Genomic DNA, 15,162 nt, shown 5'->3' with positions numbered 1-15,162 from the left:
ATATTGATTTTTAATTCATCAACTGTAAACAGGAATTGGATTTTTAAAAATACAGATTTTTTTTGAAACAGGATAAAATGATTTCAAGATGGCTGATAATAATTTACATATACATCCCATATTCCAACCCTGAGGACAGGAAATGGCAAGACTGCAAAATTCATCAAATATGCACCCCCCCCATCAACCCCCCCACGCCCCTCCCCATCTCCCGCATCCCCCCACTCACCCATGCCCCCATCCACCCCTCCCCCCCAATCCCCCCATCTCCCCTATCCCCATCCCCTCCCCATCCCCTCTCCCCATCCCCTCGCACCCATTCCCTCACCCTTATCCCCTTCCCCCCAATTCCCCCCATCCCCATCCCATCCCATCGCCCCATCCGCTCCCCACACCCCCCTCCATTCCTCCATATCCCCCACAATCCCCCATATCCCCACCATCTGACCCCATCATCCCCCCCATCATCCCCTCATCATCCCTTTCCATCCCCCCCATCATCCCCCCCCAACCATCCCCCCATCATCCCCCCCCACCTTCCCCCCATCACCCCGCCCTCATCATCTCCCCCCTTCATCCCCCCCACCACCCCCACATCATCCCCCCTCCCATCATCCCCCCTCCCATCATCCCCCTCCCATCATCCCCCACCATCATCTACCCCCACCATCCCCTCCATCTGCCCACCATCCCCCCATCCCCATCCCCCCCATCACCCCCCCATTCATCCCCCATCATCCGTCCAATATCATCCCCCCATCAACCCCCCATTTGCCCCCCCATCCCTCCCCCCCATTCCCCCCATTTCCCCACCCCCCCATTTCCCCCCCGAATGCCACCCCATTTCCCACCCCCCCCATATCCCCCCTATTTCCCCCCCCCCAATCCCCCATCTTGCCCCCAAGCCTTGGGGACTTTGAAAGACCTCCTTCCTGCCCAGTTGACATGTTATTTATGGAAATCACCTACAGAACTCATCAGCTGAAGATAAACCATTCAAAGGTTAATAGCTTGGACAAAAGGGCTTGATTTTTAAAATAGCTCTTTAGGTGAGCTAATTGAGAGATAATTGGAATCATTTATATTTGAATTTCTGGCAGTTAGAGAGATATCACATCAGCAGCCAAGTCTTTTAGTGTGGTTCTCTCTCTCTTTAACAAGTTAGAACCCTGTTCACTAATTTGACTTTGGGCGGAATCTTGTGCTTTCTCTGGTGTGAGTTTGGAGGTGAGAAGGGCACGTATTTAGGTGGGATGGTGGCACACTTAACACACTTACCCATCACCTTACCACCTCCACCAGAATTAAATTCTGGGCGGGGGACCCATTGTTGACCTTCCCACCAGCCACCTATTGAGGCCCTTAAAAGGCCAATTAATGACCTACTAAGGGCCGCATTCCACCACTGCTGGTATGATCCCAGCTGCAGGCAGGCCTCTTGCCCTGCTGCGTGCATGACAGCTACAACTGTGCAGCCAGCTTGTCACCTCTGGGGAAGGAAGGGGGTGGGGTTCCTTCAACCAAAGGCACACAGTGCCTGATCGAGGGAGTGGACATGGGGAAGGCAGGAGGGGACTTAATGATCCCCTATACTGCTCTCCCTGTGACACCCCACCCTGCCTGTGGCCTGGGTCACTCCACAATCCTGACACTCCAGTGTCTGTCCTTTTGGCAACAGCAACAGCCTCCCCTGTGGCACTGCTCAGCACAAGAACTGTCAGAGTCTGATTGGCCAACAGCTCTTGGTAGGCAAGACTTCCGCCCTTGGGGTCTTGATTGGGGAAGGCCTTCCTAGCAAAGGTCCACCTCTGGCCTCACCACTGCCTGATTGGCTTTTGATTTGACGAACATCCCCAAAAGGAGACAATGTGGGGGTCTCGCTGGCTTTACAGCCAAGTTAAAAACTGTGAACTTCTTTTATTTCTTATGGACTCTGATTTGGCCAATCTATCCTCCCTTACCCTGTAACCTGGATTTGTGTATGCGGACTTTCAGTGTGTATGTGTGTGTGTGTGCAGAGGTCAGAGCATATATTATTTTACCTAGATTGGTTTAATTATAATCAAACTAACCTCCTTCTTTGTTAAACTCAAGAAAACCTGTCCTATTGGTCCTTTTATGATCATAGTGTGTAAACAGTTAAGTAATCGCTGAATTGACAAGAGCAACCTTGTTTAAGTAGAAAACCTGTTGTGGTCAAATGAGGAGAAGGAAAAGAGGGGAGCCATTCGACCCTTCCTTATCTGGTCGCAAGAGAAAAATGAAAGAGTTTACATTTGAATGGCGCCTCAGGTTCTCCCATAGATTTATAATCTTTTGTTTGGTAAAATCTTTGGGTGAAGGGCCTCTTCTCGGTTGGTTTATTAAACACAGATCCCCATCTAAATTATAATACTACATAATATGAAATCCCTGCATGAGTTAATGATGTTTTTAAGAGAGCAGTTGAAGTTAGTTAATTAAGGAAACTAGCTTAAAATGTTTTTTTCAGTACCTGAGGCTGAGCTAACTCTTTAGCTGCAGCCTATATAAATACAGGCCTCTCTGTGTGACTTAGCACTGGAGAGCGACTTTGAATAGAGTGCTGGGAGTTGGGTGAGTGACTGAGTGAGTGAGTGAGTGAGGGAGGGAGGGACGGACTTGGGAAAGGAGGTGCTCCTTAGCTTTACTAAATTTTTCAACCTGTAGGAATTGATTTGTAATCTGCTAGAGGGGAAGAAATGAATTGTTTGGTGAGTATCTGGTAAGTGGTTAAGGTCTATTCCTAAGATTTAATATAGTATACAAACTGGTGGTAAAGTTAATAAAATACCTAAAAATGAAAATAATTAATACAATAAAATAATTAGGCAGCTAATTAAAACACATTAAGGGTGGCAGCATAAGTGACATGTCATGGCTGCAGCATGTGGGAGTTCCTGGATGCCATCATGATCCAGGGCGAATACATCTGCAGTAAATGTTTGTGGCTCGAGGAACTTTGGCTCGGAGCCATTGGGCAGAATTTTGCCATTGGTGAGCAGGGGGCGGGGCCCGCTCACCAACGCGTAAAATGACGTGGGATGACGTTGGGCAGAACCCCCGACATAATCCTGGCCCATTTAAATTTTCAGGAAGGTGGGAGCGCAGCAAAATCAGCTGCGGGCCCGCTGACCTGTCAATGGCCACTTGGGGCCATTGACAGGATCAATTATACAATTAAAGGACCTGCCCGCCCAACCTTAAGGTTGGCGGGTCGGCCAGGAGCCCCACTGGGTACTAGAAAAAACATGAAACCTCATCCACTGGTGGGATGAGGTTTCATGTAGGGGTTTAAAAAGTTTAATAAACTTATTATGTAAATAATGAACATGTCCCATCTCATATAACATTGTCACATGAGATGGGACATGTTAGGGATTTTTTTTCTATTTTTCATATTTTTAAAAGTGTGAGCGATCTCCCTGAGACAGCACTTTGCCTCAGGGAGATGTGAGCGCTTCTGTGTGCATGCACAAAAGAGCGCACTCTTGCTTTTGGGGAATCACCCCGCGCCCCCCCACCACCCCCCACCCCACCCCCGCCTGCACAGGGAGCGCATGGTACTTCCTGCTGGACGTCATGCTGGGCCGGCCTTAATTGGCGGGGCCCACTTCTCCAGCGGGGATCGGCTCCCTGCCCGCTGGAGATTGGGTCAGGCCCGCCTGCCTGACAGGCAGAAACATCTGCCCATTGAGCTGGAGGCTGAACTGCAGACACTGTGAAGTAACAAGGAGAGGGAAAGTTACCTAAGCAATTTTTACAAGGAGGCAGTTACACCCCTTAGGATAGGGTCTTCTGATGTGGCCAGTGGTCAGCAACAACAGGGTGTGACTGCGAGTGAGGCAGGTAAGGGCACCCAAAGGGCAGGAGCACAGGAGACTCAGTCTTTGCAATTGTCCAATAGGTTTTGAGGTTCTTTCAGATTATTCGGATGAAAGTGGGGGCTACAGGATGGGTCAACTGACTGGCCATTGCACTGTGGTACAGGAAGCCATTCAAGTGAGGGGAGCAAAAAGCAATGTAGTGGTAGTAGGGGACAATATAGTGAGGGAGATTGACACTGTTCTCTGCAGTAAAGAGTGAGAGTCCAGATGGTGCAAGGGTTCAGGCCATTTTCTCAGAGCTGAAGAGGAACTTAGAAAGAGAGGGAGTGCATCCAGTCATCGTTGTCCATGTAGGTATCAACAACATAAGCAGGAGAATGAAAGATATTCTGCATAGTCAGTATGAGGTGCTAGGCGCCAAATTATGTAGCAGAACCTCAAAGGTTCCCTGGATCATTACCTGAGCCACGTACAAATTGGCACAGGGCAAATAAGATTAGAGAAATGAATGCATGGCTCAAAGACTGGTGTGGGAGAAGTGGGTTCTGGTTTGTGAGCACTGGCACTAGTACTGAGGAAAGTGGGAGCTGTACCGTTGGGATGGTCTACACCTGATCCGTGGGACCAGTGTGCTAGCAAACCACATAATTAGGGAAGTAGAGAGGTTTTAAACAAAATAGTGGAGGCCAGGGATCAAATTTGGGAAGTTGTGGTAAATCAAAGATTAGAGACCAGGCAAGGGAGAAAAGTACTAATATGGGAAATGATAAACAGACCATAACAGAAAGAAATAGAGAGTACAAATCTGAGTAAATCAGCAGATAAGGTTGCAAAGATAATAAAAGGACAAAACTAAAGGCTCTGTATCTGAATTCACATAGTATTCAAAACAAAACAGATGAACTGATAGCTCAAAAAGAAATAAATAAGTATGATTTGATAGCCATTACCGAAGCATGGCTAAAGGATGATATAGATTGGGACCTGAATTTTGAAGGGTACATTACATTTAGGATGGACAGAGAGCTAGGAAAAGGCAGAGGAGTGGCTCTGTTTATTAATGATGGTATTAGCACAATAGAAAGGGGTGACCTAAGTTCAGGAAACCAGCATGTGGTGCAGTTTGGGCAGAGATAAAAAACGCTAAGGGCAAAAGGTCACCTGTGGGAGTGGTGTACAGGCCTCCCATGGTAGGATGGTTGTAAAGGAAGAAATAATGGGAGCTTGTCAGAAAAGTACGGTGATAATCATGGGGGATTTTAATCTATATATGGACTGGAAAACTAAGATAGGCAAAGGTAGCCTAGAATAGGAGTTCATAGGATGTTTTTGGGATAGTTTCTTAAAACAGCATGTTCTGGAGCCAAGCATCGAGCAGGCTGTACTAGACCTGGCATTGTGCAATTATGTAGGATTAATTAATGACCTCATAGTGAAGGTTTCCCTAGGTAGCAGCAATCATAACATGATTGAATTTTACTTCAGTTTGAGGGAGAGAAGAATGGTTTGTTACGGACAGGAGGGGGGTTAATTTATACATTAATTTCTCCTCTCACCACCCATCCATAAACAGAAGGGTGTTTTGATTTGTTTCCCTCTTTACAAGTAGCGACATATTTCTCGACCCCTCAGTTTTTGTGTGATCCAAGTTTCTATTAATAACCCCAGAGCAAACTCGCGATTGGATGAGCTCAAAGGCTTCGTTTATTTGCAAAAATCTCAAGATGCATGAAGGACGGTTCATAATGTCACATCCACACTTAGACAGTAAAGAGAGGGATAGAGAAAAGAAGGTCTTACAGTACAAAGAAAATAAATATTGGTTCATGTGAGTTCCGGAATCAAAGTCCAATAAGGTATTCCTTCACGGAGATTGGCAAGCTGAAAACCAATGTTGTAGAGTTCACTTTTCTGATGGTGTTGACTTCACAAGGTGAGATAGGCATGCAGAGATGAATCAGTATTGTGGGTGATGGCACAGAACTTCCAACAGAAGCAGTGTAGATGGTGCCAGGTGTTCAACCTGGGCAGATCTCCTTTCTGTGTGGCTGAGAGTCATGTGTTAAAGAGCTGACTGAGCTGTTCAGCTCAGCAAGGTAATACTAACTTGATCAATAAACTAGAGGCCTAGGTCACATGACCCCCACCTCTCCACTAGGTCTTCAACAAAGGATATGGATCCATTGTCTGGAATTTGGCTGGGTTCCCAAAACTGTTAAACGTCCCAGCTATATGAGATGAAAAGAATGTTTGAGGGGCCTTTTGTCTTAGCAGACTCTATGTCTCCTGCTGGTAAGGCTGGATTATCAGATGCAAATGGCCCTTGTATAGTTCTCTTTGAAGCTGGGCTGTACGCTCTCCAAGTAATCATTAGTGGCTCCTCAAAAATAAAGAGGTGTGAGGTTTCCCGAAACTTAAAAGTGGTTTATTCTTGTAATTTTAAACTTAAATAAGGGCAATTATGAGGGCATGAAAGTGAACATGGCAAATTGGGTAAGGGATAGGTCAATAGAGATGCATTGCCAGACACTTAAAGGGATATTTCAAAATACACAGAATAGATTCATTCCAATGTGAAAGAAGAATTCCAAAGGAAGAACCCACCATCTAACTAAAAACTAAAAAGTTAAAGTTAGTGTGAAACTTAAAGAAAAAGTACATAATCGTGCAAGAATGGGTCACAGGTCAGAAGATTGCACAGAAAATAAAAAATAGCAAAAAATGGCTGAAAGATTAATAAGGAGGGAAAATTAGATTATGAAAGAAAACTAGTTAGAAATATACAGTAAGAGTTTCTATAGGTACTTATAAAAAAAAAGATTTTTAAAAAGTGAACGTTGGTCTTATAGAAAGTGAGTCTGGGGAATTAATAATGGAAAATAAGGAGATGGCAGATGAATTGAACATTTATTTTGCATCGGTCTTCACTATAGAGATGCAAGCAACATCCCAGAAATAGCTGTAAATCAAGAAATGGGAGGGAGAAACTCAAGAAAATTGTAATCACCAGGGAAGTGGTATTAAGCAAATTGTTGGAGCTGCGGGCTGACAAATCCCTGGATCCTGAAGGACCTCATCTGCAGGTCTTAACGGAAGTGGCTAGTGAAATAATTGATGCGCTGGTTTTAATTTTCCAAAATTCCTTAGATTCGGGGAAGGTTCCATTAGATTAGAAAATAGCGAATGTAACTCCTTTATTCAAAAAAAGAGGGAGACAGAAAGCAGGAAACTACAGGCCAGTCAGCTTAACATCTGTCATAGGGAAAATATTAGAAACTATTATTAAAGATGTTATAGCAGGGCACTCAGATAAATTCAAGGTAATCAGACAGAGTCAACATGGCAGTATATTGCTGCCTATAGGAGAAAAGGAAAAGTGGATGATGTCTTACTTTGCCTATCCTTGTCAGGTCATTGAACTTCTTTCATCATTGGTCTGTCATTATGGGGATGAATGATGTAGCAATACTATCTCCCTCCACTGCTTAGTTCAATGAAGAGTTTAGGGGAGCTTGCCTGGAGCAGCAGGCCTACCTAAGAATGAGGTGTCAACATGGTGAATCTACAACACATGCATTCTAAACATAGATGCAGCATGCTATGGACAGAGCTAAGCGATCCCCCAATCATTGGATCAGATCAAAGCTTTGCAGTCCTGCTAGTTCCTGTTGCAAATGGTGGTGGTCAATTTAACAACCAACTGAAGGAGGAGACTCCACAAATATTCCTATCTTCAGTGATGGGGGAGCCCAGAGTGCAGTGCAAAAGACAAGGTTGAAGCATTTGCAACCACCTTCAGTCAGAAGTGCCGAGTGGATGATCCATCTTGGCCTTCTCCTGAGGTTCCCACCATCTTAGGTGACAGACTCTAGTCAATTCAATTCACTTCACTTCATGTGCTATCAAGAAACAGATGAAGGCACTAAATATAGAAAAGGTTAAGGGTCCCAATAACATCCCTACAGTAGTACTGAAGACTTGTGCTCCAAAACTAGCCATGCCATTAGCCAAGCTGTTCTTGTACAACTACAAAGCTTTGGAAAATTGTCCAGCTATATCAGGTCCGTGAAAAGCAGGACAAATCCAAACCAGCCAATTACTGCCCCATCGGTCTACTCTCGTTATCAGTAAATTGGCAGAAGGCTCCGTTGTCAGTGCTATCAAGCAGCACTTAGTAAGCAACAACCAGTTCACAGATGCTCAGTTAGGGCTCTGCTGGGGCTACTCAGATTCTGACCTCATTAAAGCCTTGGTTCAAAAATGGACAAAAGAGCTGAACACCCGAGGTGAGGTGAGAGTGACTTCTCTTGACATCAAGGCAGCATTTGACCCAGTGTGGCATCAAGGAGCCCTGGCACTACTGGAGTCAATGGGAATCAGGGGGAAAACTCTCCATTGGTTTGAGTCATCTCTAGCACAAAGGAAGATGGTTGTTGTTGTTGGAGGTCAATCATCTCAGCTCCAGGACATCATTGCAGGAGTTCCACAGGGTAGTGTCTATGGCCCAACCATCTTCAACTGTTTCATCAATGACCTTCCCTCCATCCTATAAGGCCAGAGGTGGGGATATTTGCTGATGATTACACCTTGTTCAGTACCATTTGCAACTCCTCAGACACTGAAGCACTCCCTGTCCACATGCAGCAAGACTTGGACAACATTCAGACTTGAGCTGATAAGTGGCAAGTAACATTTGTGCCATGCAAGTGCCAGGCAATGATCATCTCCATCATCACTGAATGCCCATCATAATCTCCTGGGGGTCATCATTGACCAGAAACTGAATTGGACTAGCCATATAAATATTGTGGCTATAACCGCAGGTCAAGAGGCTAGGGGCTCTGTGGCGAGTAACTCTCAAAATCGTGAATGTAACCCTTTTATTTAAAAAGCAAGGGAGACAGAAAGCAGGAAACTACAAGCCACTTAACTTAACAACTGTCATAAGAAAAATATTAGAAGCTATTATTAAAGACATTATAGCAATGCACTTAGATAAATTCAAGATAATCAGGCAGAGTCAGCATGGTTTTGTGAGAGGGAAATCTTGTTTTACCAATTTATTGGAGTTTGAAGAAGTAACATGTGCTGTGGATAAAGGGGAATTGGTGGATGTGCTGTACTTAGATTTCCAGAAGGCATTTGATAAGGTGCCACATCAAAGGTTATTGCGGAAAGTAAAAACTCATGGTATAGGGGTTGACATATTGGCATGGATAGAAGGTTGGCTAGCTAACAGAAAACAGAGAATAGGCATAAGTGGGTAATTTTCTGGTTGGCAAGATGTAACGAGTGGTAGGGTCTCAGCTTTTTACAATTTATATAAATGACTTAGGTGAAGGGATTGAAGGTATGGTTATTAAAAGTTAAGTAGGAAAGTAAGTTGTGAAGAGGACTTGAGGAAGCTATAAAGTGACATAGATAGGTTAAGTGAGTGAGCAAAGATCTGGCAAATGAGTATAATGTCGGAAAAGGTGAAATTGTTCATTTTGGCAGGAAGAATGTAAACGTATTGAAAGCTGTTCAGAGAAGGTTTACTAGGCTAATACCTGGAATGGGAGGTTTGTCTAATGAGGAAAGTTTTTTTTTATTTGTTGTTAGGAAATAGAGTCAGTTTAAGTAAAATGTATTTGTATTTGTGGGTGTTAGGAATGGGTTTTAGCTTTAATGTTTAAGTTTGATTTGTATTTCTGCATTTGTGTGTTAAGAAAAAGTCAAATTGAGTTTTAGTTTCACTTTATAAGGTCATTTCTAATGAGAGTTTTACAACTGTAAGCTAAGTTAAGCAAATCAGAGTAGAAAAAAAACAATGCTGTTGCCTAGCAACAGAGGTCCAGAGAGGCAGGTCCCTCCAACAGACACATTCAAAAGCTAAAGAAAAAGTTGTTTGTGAGTTCAGTTTTGAAGACAACTGCCAGGCAGAAGCAGCCTAGAAGTTGCAGATAGCCAGTCCCAAGCTAAAATTAGTTGAAAGTAGCTGCCAGAGAGAGACTGGAGCAAGGGGACAGATAGTAAGTCCCAAGCTAAAGAAAATGCCTTAAAAATCCAGGGGAGTGGAACAGGAAAAAGTTCCAAGAAGACCTTCTAGTCAAAGGAAGGACAGGAACCAAGAGAAGATCCTCTTAATGAAGTTAAGAGTGAGGGGCAGAGAAAAAGACTCCAAGCTTCAGGTTTAAAGAGACAAAAGCTGCAGAAGGCAGATTTAAAGTGAGAACAGCTTGCAAAAGGCAAGAAGGACCAAAGAAACAGCTAAAGGTCTGTAACTCTTTGCTATGGGCACGTGAAGCAGTGGTGTACTGTTGACAGCTGAGTTGGTGAGAGACAGTGCACAGAAGAAAGCTTAAATGCATGTGGTGACCCAGGGAAGAGGAGAGTTAGAAGGAGAGTTCGAAATCTGGAGGTGAACCCTTGCAGAAGGCGCCAGCGAGAAAGCATTGGTTTGGGAAAAGATTCCAAAGTGAGTTCTTGGAGAGTTGAGGTTGGAAACCCTCGCAAGAAGGACAGAATTCAGTGAAACTGGTTGGCTCACAGTGTGACAAGCATCTGGAGGGAGTTGAGGAGAGAGCCATAGCATCTGGCTGAGGTGGTATCTGTCACTTGGTTTCAGAGTGTGGTGTGTCTGACCACCAGTCGCCAATTGGATTTCATGGACTGTGCATTTACCATGAACATTAAAGTATAAGATAGCTTTTGCAACTTGTGTTATCCTTAAAATCTGTACATACCCGTAAAGAAATAGTTGTGGGTGAGAGTATTGTAATCTAGTTCAGCTTTTCTTGTTTAATAAATGTTTTATTCTTTTGTTAAAAGTTCAGTAGCTGACTCCGGTGACTGTTCAGGAGCTATTCTCCACGTATCTAAACAAACAAAAATAAAGGTTAGGATCTATCAAGCTGGGTTCCACTCTGGGATCAGACTTGTCCAGAGGTAACCTCAGTTGTAGATCATATCATTGTTCATGGGATGTGGGCTTTACTGGCTAGGCCAGCATTTATTGTCCATCCCTAGTTGCCCTTGAAGTTGGTGGTGAGCTGCCTTCTTGAACTGCTGCAGTCCATGTGGTGTAGGTACACCTACAGTGCTGTTAGGAATGGTTTTGACTCAGTGACAGTGAAGGAACGGCGATATATTTCCAAGTCAGAATGGTGAGTGGCTTGATAGGGAACTTCCAGGTGGTAGTGTTCCCATGTGTCTGCTGCCCTTGTCCTTCTAGATGGTAGTGGTTGTGGGTTTGGAAGGTGCAGCCTAATGACCTACAAGTGCATCTTGTAGATGGAACACACTGCTGCTACTGTGCATCAGTGGTGGACAGAGTGAATGTTTGTGGATGGAGTGCCAGTCTAGTGGACTGCTTAGTCCTGAATGGTGACAAGCTTTTTGAGTGTTGTGGGAGCTGCACTGATCCAGGCAAGTGGAGAGTATTCCATTACACTCCTGATTTGTGCCTTGTAGATAATGGACAGGCTTTGGGAGTCAGGAGGTGAGTTACTCAGTGCAGGATTCCTAGCCTCTGACCTGGTCTTATAGCCACAGTGCTTATATGGATAGTCCAGGTTACTTCCTGGTCAATGGTAACCTCCAGGAGTTGATAGTAGGGGTTTCAGTGATGTTAATGCCATTGAATGTTGAAGGGGGATAGTAAGATTCTCTCTTGTTGTAGATGGTCACTGTCTGGCACTTGTGTGGCACAAATGTTATTTGCCATCTGTCAGTCCAAGACTGGATATCGTCCAGGTCTTGCTGCATTTGGACATGGACTGTTTCAGAATCTGGGGAGTTGCGAATGGTGTTGAACTTTGTGTAAACATCCCCATTTCTGATCTTATGATGGATGAAGCAGCTGAAGATGGTTGGGCCAAGGACACTACCTTGAAGAACTCCTGTAGTGATGTCCTGGAGCTGAGATGATTGACGTCCAACAACCACAACCATCCTCCTTTGTGCTCGGTATGAGTCAAACCAGTGGAGAGTTTTCCCCCTGATTCCCATTTACTCCAGTTTTGCTAGGGCTCCTTGATGCCACACTTGGTCAAATGTGGCCTTGATATCAAGGACAGTCACTCTCACCTCACAGGACAGGTTAAGATTGTATCCACTGGAGTTTAGAAGAGTAAGAGGCAGCTTGATTTGAAACATATAAGATCCTGTGGGGTCTTGACAGGGCGGATGTGGAGAGAATGTTTCTTCTTGTTGGAGAATTGTCCATTTAAGACAGAGATGAGGAGAATTTTTTTCTCTCAGTCGTGACTCTTTGGAGCTTTCTTTCCCAAAAGGCAGTGGAAGCAGAGTCTTTGAATATTTTTAAGGCAGAACTAGATAGATTCTTGCTTTGCAAAGGGGTGAAAGGTTATCGGGGGTAGGTGGGAATGTGGAGTTGAGGTTACAATCAGATCAGCCATGACTTTATTGAGTGATGGAGCAGGCTCAAGGGGCTGGGTGGTCTACTCGTCATAATTTGTATGCTCATATCCACAGCAATGTGGTCGACTCTTAACTGCCTTTTAAAATGGCCTAGCAAGCTATTCATTCAAGGGCAATTAGGGATGGGCAACAAATGCTGGCCTTGCCAGCGATGCCCACATCCCATGCAAGAATAAAGAAAAATAAATAAATAAACATTGTCCAGGACACCACAAAGCACTCACCTACTCCTCTGCAAATACTGGCATGGGACTTTGTCCACGTCCATCTGAAAGGTCAGATGGAATCTTGAATTTAACATCTCCTCTGAAAGGCAGTACCTGTGACAGTGTGGTGATCCCTCAGTATTTAAATAGAATGTCAGCCTTGATCATTTGCTTGGGTCTTTGAAATGAGGCTTGTGCCCAGGAGTGCTGACATTAATATTAAGATCTTAAAAAGTGATATTTAGGAATCTGCTAAAATACCTTTTAAGTGATAACATTTTAGAAGCACTAACTTGCACAAATTGAACTGTGTAATATAAAGTTCACTCCAGCAGTTAATTTGTCATGCTACAACACATGTCAATAAAATAAATACAATAAAATTGCTAGAAGCATACAATGAAAACACAATATTAGAGACAATGATGTGTGCAAGTTCTCAGTTGAAGGATGAAAAAGAAGACTTTCAGATAAATTAGGCTATTGAATAAAAACCATAGAACAATAATGACAGGGGATTTCACTCCTCTGATATCAATGAGAAGAGTTAGGTGAAAGGTTTAAGGGAAAAACCTGGCTTTCAAGTTCTGCTGGTCTAATTGTCAGAACTCCTCTTCTGAACACTGCTATGTTTGAAACTCTTTCTAACCCACTCTCTTCACTCTCACCTCCTCCTCTTTCGGGCTGCTGTCTCCTTATCACTCCCTCATAACCCAATTGATATCAGCAGAGAAAAAGTAGAAACGTAAGGGACTAAAATTTGACAAATGCCCAGGGCCTGATGGCCTACACCCTGGGGTTCTAATAGAGATAGCTGCAGAGGTAGCAGGCACACTGGCTATGATTTTCCAAACTTCCTTAGATTCGGGGACAGTCCCATTAGATTGGAAGGTGACAAATGTTACACCACTTTTCAAGGAAGGAGGAAGAGGAAACAGTGAACTATAGGTCAGTTAGCCTAACATCAGTTGTTGGGAAAATGCTGGAATTTATTATTAAGGAAGCCTTAACAATGCAATTAGAAAAGCATAGTATAATTAGAACAAAGTCAACATGGTTTTATTAAAGGGAAATCCTGTTGACAAATATATTAGTTTTTTTGAGGATGTATCTAATAGAGTAGATAAGGGGGAACCAGTAGATGTGGTATAGCTGGATTTCCAAAAGGTATTTGATAAGATGATACACAAAAGGTTAATAGGCAAGATAAGGACTCATGGAGTTGGGGTAATAGTTAACATGGACAGAGGAAACAAACACTGAAAATGCTGGAAAAACTCAGCAGGTCTGACAGCTCCTGTGGAGAGAGAAACAGAGTTGACGTTTCGAGTCCATATGACCCTTCTTCAGAGCTAGAGAAGTAGAAATGTGGTGAAATTTAGACTATGTTTAAGGGGGTTGAGCAGGTGAAGCTGGATAGAAGGCCAGCGATAGGTAGGGACAAAGGAGAGATTGACAAAGATGTCATGAACAAAAGGACAAAGGGAGTGTTAATGGTAGTTGTCAGGGCTAAAAAAAAGGTGCTGATTGTGGCATAAAGATAAGAAAGCAGAATATGATAATAGCAGAGCAAGGGTAAGCACTCTGAAAAGAACAAATGACAGATGGCCCTTGTGGGGGTGGGGTGGGGGAGGAGATGGTGGTGTGGAAAAAAGGATCAAAAATGGGATAAAAAGGAAGGATAAAAAAGGAGATATGAATAATTGAATAAAAAGAAAAATGGATAAAAAATAAAAATGAATTTTGAAAAAGGGGTTAAAAAGAGGTGAGGATAGAGGAAAGAGTTTATGGTTATGAAGTTGTTGAACTCAATGTTAAGCCCAGACAGCTGTAAAGTGCCTAGTCGGAAGAGGAGATGCTGTTCCTCCAATGTGCGTTGTGCTTCACTGGAACATTGCAGCAGGCCAAGGATGGACAGTGGGCATGAGAGCAGGGTGGGGTGTTGAAATGGCAAGCGACAGGGAGGTCTGGGTCATGCTTGCAGACAGACTGAAGGTGTTCCGCAAAGTGGTCACCCAGTCTGCGTTTGGTCTCTCCAATGTAGAGGAGACTGCATTGGGAGCAGCGAATACAGTAGACTAAATTGAAGGAGGTACAAGTGAAATTCTGCTTCACCTGAAAGGAGTGTTTGGGCCCTTGGATGGTGAGGAGGGAAGGGATAAAGGGGCAGGTGTTGCACCTTCTGCGATTGCATGGGAAGGTGCCGTGGGAAGGGAATGAGGCACTGGGGGTGATGGAGGAGTGGACCAGGGTGTATTGGAGGGAATGGCCTCTATGGAATGCTGACCGGGTGGTGGGCAAGGGGAAGATGTGTTTGGTAGCGGCATCATGCTAGAGTTGGCACAAATGGCAAAGGATGATCCTTTGAATGTGGATGCTGGTGGATTGAAAAGTGAGGACAAGGGGGACCCTATCATGGTTCTGGGAGGGAGAGGAAGGTGTGAGGGCAGAGGTACCGGAGATGGGTCGGACACGGTTGAGGGCCCTGTCAACCACCGTGGGTGGGAAACCTCGATGAAGGAAGACATGTCTTACCCCGCATGGGTTGAAGATTGGTTAATGAATAGAAAACATGAGCGGGGCTTTTTCAAGTTGGCGGGCGGTGAATACTGGAGTGGATCAGTGCTAGGACCTTATTTATTTACAATCTATATAAATGACTGAGAAGAAGAGACAAAGTTGTATCAAAG

This window comes from Carcharodon carcharias, chromosome 14 (genome assembly GCF_017639515.1).
Source record: "Carcharodon carcharias isolate sCarCar2 chromosome 14, sCarCar2.pri, whole genome shotgun sequence".
Classification (NCBI taxonomy): domain Eukaryota; kingdom Metazoa; phylum Chordata; class Chondrichthyes; order Lamniformes; family Lamnidae; genus Carcharodon; species Carcharodon carcharias.
This window is presented reverse-complemented; position numbering follows the sequence as displayed.